This window comes from Lolium perenne, chromosome 5, assembly GCF_019359855.2.
Source record: "Lolium perenne isolate Kyuss_39 chromosome 5, Kyuss_2.0, whole genome shotgun sequence".
Lineage (NCBI taxonomy): Eukaryota > Viridiplantae > Streptophyta > Magnoliopsida > Poales > Poaceae > Lolium > Lolium perenne.
In genome coordinates this window covers 236,949,300-236,954,615 of record NC_067248.2, presented here as the reverse complement: position 1 = coordinate 236,954,615, position 5,316 = coordinate 236,949,300, and positions in this window count along the sequence as shown.

Genomic DNA, 5,316 nt, shown 5'->3' with positions numbered 1-5,316 from the left:
GTTCTTGCAAATCTTGCGACAAATGTTTACTGGAAAAATCTTAGATAAGGGTTTTCTTCGAGAATGAAGAAGCAGGCGAAGTATCGGCAGAACAAGGATTGGCGGAGTAGTTATCAAATATCAACTGGAAAAGAAAATTTTAACATCAAATGATTGCGCAAGACAGAATTCCATTGATCTTCATGAAATTTACATGGATATTACACAAGGGGTTCTTCAAAAGGGACTACTAAGGTAATTGTCGCCAAAGCTAATATGGCGACAATAGCTAAAGAAACAGAAAAAATAAAAAGAAGGGGCATTCAACTAGACCTCCGGCTTTGATGAGCTAGGAGTTGAAGATGGCTTGATTCCAAGATAGGCCAGGATTTTCTTCGTGTTGGGCTTTGCCGCCTTGATCAGCGACCGCCATTTTGTTTGCTCTATCTGCTTCGTGTCGCCTACTTTCTCCCAGTCAATAGTTTGTTGGCTATCAGCGACCAAGGCAACAGTGCTTTCGACAGCAATCTTCATGTTCTCTTGGCGCATCTTTAGTCCAAGATCCTCTGGTGGGTTGAAGTCCTTGGCAAGAGCAAGGAAAGTCTTGGGGTTCCGCTTTCTTCGGGAAGAAGTAGGGGAACAGCCGCAACAATCCTGAATCAGCATGTCCAATGCCTTCGCGAGCTTCGGTTCCATGAAACTCAAGGATAGAGAGCGCGTCAAGAAGAGGATCGTTGTCAGGATCTTCAAGCTCGAATTCTTGGTTTGTTTTACCTGTCGCAGAAAATATATGTTGGTCGACAATAAGTAAAGAAAAGCAAGTCTAAGAAAAATAAGAGCGGATCGACAAACTTACCGACAAAGCGCTGATTCTGTGTGTTCAAGCGCTTGATGATCGCCTTTTCACGAGTAGCCTGTGCGGCTTTGTGCTCGTTCAAAGCAGTTTCGGCATCATCAAGTCTTTTCTGCAGATCTTCGACACCAGCAGCTTCTGCCTTGGCCTTATCAGCCTCCGCTTTAGCTTTGCTAGCATCAAGTTCAGCCTTCTTGCGAGCCACTTCACTTTGCTCTAATTTTTGAGCAAGCGTGTCGACAAGCTTGTTGGCTTCCGCAAGTTTTTCTGCCAAAATAGTTAAGAATCGTCAAAAGTGCGACAAAACAGGAGCAAGAAGTTATAAACAAGGGCTAGCAAAGAATTATTACCTTCAGTCTTGCTGGCATACTCACGGTACCCAATGAATTGGGCACCGATGCGAACAAGCTCTTTGATCATAGGCTGTCAAAGAAGGACAAAGAAAGAAAATGTCGGTATGGGAAAAAAATGATGGCATAAAGAAGCAAACAGAGGAAATATAGACAGTGACAAGAAAATTAAAAACTTACATCATCCAAGAGAGGGCTAGAGGAGCTACCCAATTGGAGGGTAGGCTCTGGGATTGTTTCAACCCTTGTCCTTTTTGGTGAAGGAACAAGAGGGCTTGAAGGAGGAGTAGGAGCGCCGACGTTTTGTTGAGGAGGCGAGGATTCCTCTCCTTCGACTGGCATCTCCGAAACAACCAGAGTATGTGACGTACTCGTTCGAGCAGCCACATCAACAGCTGGTACTTCTTCCTCATCATCACTGCGATTAAATGTCGGCAGCATAAAAAGCAAGATAGACAAAAATCTTCGAGTACAAAAATAAAGGGAAATAAACAGTGACTTACGAGCTGATGAGGGCCTCGAGGTATGGATCATAAGTTGCCTTCTGGCGTGAAGGAGCAACTTCTTCGGCTTTGGAGGTGCCGGAATCTTCGACATCGTCCCTTTTCCTTTTGTTCCTTGGAGAAACAGCAGGGGGAGGAGATTGTGCCGATGCAGTGCCCTCAGAAGATCCCGCAGATTTTTGAGAATCTACGGGTTCATTCACAAAAGAGGGGGCATCTTGGTTGTCATCGGTGACAACAGCCCTTTCCTCGACTTCTCCACCTTCAGGAAGGGGAGGAAGCGAGACAAGATTTGGATGGTTCTATATAAAAAAACAGGGGAAGATGTTAAAAAAAGGAGTTACAAAAAAAAGATAGCAAGGCAATAACAAATCAATCGACAAAGTTTACCTTGGGAAGCGCATTGGTGGCGCTGTACGGTTTTACACGACAAGAAGAAGGGACAGGATCTTTTTTGCTGAGGGAGGAGATTTTTCGGACAAGCTTTTCTAAATCCTTGACCTCTAAATCCGCCGACAACCGATCTGCGTCCTTGTCGCCGGCGTACTTCCAGAGAGGGAATTTACGAGCTTGAAGAGGCTGCACTCTGGTTCTAAGAAAATACGCTGTGATCTGAATACCTGACAGCTCCTTGCCGCGAGTATTTTGCAACTCATGGATGCGAGTCATCAGGGCCTCTGTCGACATTTTTTCTTCTTCGGTAGCCTCTGCATCCCAGGAGCGGCGACGAAGGATTTTCTCGGCACCATCGAAGGGAGGGATGTTGTCTTCAGCACATCCATGGTTTTCTTCCTAAATGTACAACCACTTCTTGCGCCACCCTTGAACTGAGTCAGGGAGTTTGACGTCGAAGTAATCGACTGTGGGGCGAACAGAAATAACAACGCCGCCTATATTATAGGCGACATTGGGAGAGCCATTACGGCGACAAAAGAAAATGCGCTTCCATAGCGCCCAGTTAGGCTGGACGCCAAGGAAGGCCTCGCAAAGGGTGATGAAAATGGAGATATGGAGGATAGAATTGGGCGTGAGGTGGTGAAGTTGCAGACCATAAACAAAAAGCAGTCCGCGGAGGAAAGGATGAATGGGGGCGGAAAGACCGCGGATGAGATGGTTGACGAAACTTACCTGATACCCCATTGGAGGGGTTGGGTAGCTTTCTTCACTAGGGAAGCACAGCGCCTTCGGCTTCTTGCTGATCCCCAGCTTCTTCGAGAGGTTGATGTCCTGGGTGGAAATTTTGGACCTTTCCCACTCCACGCTTCCCAGATCTACGGCAGCCATTGATGATTCAGGCGTGCTGTGCTTGATCAACCGACGCGGTGGCATCAACAATGGCGCTGGAATGCAGCTTGGAGAAGATAAGCTTAGGGAGTTGTGGGGCGCAGGAGGAAGTTGTGCAGAGGAGAGCAGGAGAACGGCGCGAGCGGAAGTGCTCGAGGAAGAAGAAGGAGATCTTATATAGAGGTGCGGCGAAGCGGCGGACCGTTGGATGGAAAAACTGTGTGACAGATGATAACCACGTGGAATAGGGGTAAGAAAGTATTTTAACACTGGAGAAGTTACGGTACGTGCGCCAGGAAAAGCGGAGGACGTGTGTCCCCCACCTGCACGACGTGTCAAGGTAATGGATAATTTGGGCCCGCAAGGCAGCGGGAGAAAACTTCTCGCGATTTTCGGACTCGCAATCGTGGCTATCGTCAGCAATAACGTCACCTTGGCAGAAGGAAAAGTTCGCCTCAACAGCTTCATAAAAAGGCGATATGGAAAATATTGGTGAGCCTTTGATCAAATACAAGTTTTTGACCAAATGCTCGGGGGCTACTTTGAAAAAATAAAAAGATCAAGAAAGACAAAATAGAAAATGGCGAGAGCCTATGATCAAATACAAATATTTGCTCATAGCCTCGGGGGCTACTCCCATCGGGAGCGCTGTTCGCGCACCCGAGAAAATATAAAACTTCGGGAGAAAAAGAAAATATAGCAGCATAAGGCGTGGAGCCTACACCCAAGCACAAGTCCTTGGCTGTAGCCTCGGGGGCTACTCCCATCGGGAACGCTGTTCGCGTGCCCGATGAAATTATAAAAAAGAAAGAAAGAAAGAATGAAAAGAAGAAAGATAGAAGAGCAAAAGAGTATATTTCGAGTTATAAATAACTCTGCATATACTCCCATCGGGAGAGCAATATAAGTCATCTCTGACTCAATAAAATGTGCCATTCCAACAGCCGAATAAGCACTCGACAATATATTCTCAGAACGCCAAAGTTGCGATCAATTTCTGAATGCCGCAAATTTGCGAAGGTAAGACCCCAGATCCGTTCTGTGTGGCGTGGCGCCGTCTCTGACGTCGGTTTGCTACTTTTATCCGTATCAACAGATACGAAGAAAAATCCTAACGGATGCGTTAGGTACCCGATAAATATGACTGGGACTCGACAGAATGGTAAGACCTTAAGCGGCACATATCGAAGTTTATACCAGAATCCCGAGATCATGTCCAGGGACGTGATCTTGAAGTAGGTTTTTGCGGATTGCCACTAGAGCAGTTAACTAGTACCTGATCCGTCAGATGAACTAGCCCCAACTACCATTATCCCTGTACAATATAGAAATTTATGTGAAGAAATATAGAAAAGTTTTAAGTTGTCGAGTAAAAATAAACAGTGGAGATTTTCCCTGACTCTACGATTCAAGCAAAATCTCGGGGGCTACTGACATAGGCATCCCAAATGGGCCTGCCGAAGATAGTACCCGGGGTTTACTGAAGGCCCACTACCCGAAGAATAAGAAGATTCGGAAGCCCAAGATATTATTAAGGAAAGCTAGAGTTGTAATAGGAAGCGTTATTTGTAATCTTGCGGGATGAGTTAGAAACCCTCCCGGACTCTGTAAACTTTTACAATACGAATCCCTCGGCTCCGCCTCCTATATAAGGGGGAGTCGAGGGACAAAGAAAGCATCGAATCATTGTCTCTCAAACCCTAGTTTTCATAATCGTCGAGTACTTTTCGGCTGAAACATTCGAGATCTACTTGCCCTCTACTTCCAACTAAACCCTAGTCTACAACCCGTAGGCATTGACAAGTTAATACCTTGTCACTAAGTTTATGATAAATTGAGTTTACTATTAATTTAAAATTAACTAGGTGAACTCCCACTCAAAAAAAATCCCTCGAATTGTCTTAGTGATTACACGAACCAAATCAACTACACCAAGTCCGATCATCATGTGAGATGATGTAGTTTCAATGGCGAACATCAACATGTTCATCATATCATCCATATGATTCATGCTTAACCTTTCGGTCTTCCGTGTTCCGAGGCCATGTCTGTACATGCTAGGCTCGTCAAGTCAAACCCTAGTTTCCGCATGTGCAAAACTGGCTTGCACCCGTTGATTTTATCACACCCGATCACCACATGATGCTTCAAAACAACGAGTCTTGGCAATGGTGCTAACTAAGGACGAACACTTTATTATCTTGATTTTTCGTGAGAGGGATCATCTTATAACGCTACCGTCGCGATCTAAGCAATATAAGATGCATAAAAGGATTAACATCACATGCAATTCATATGTGATATGATATGGTCATTTAGTCTTTGCGCCTTTGATCTTCATATACAA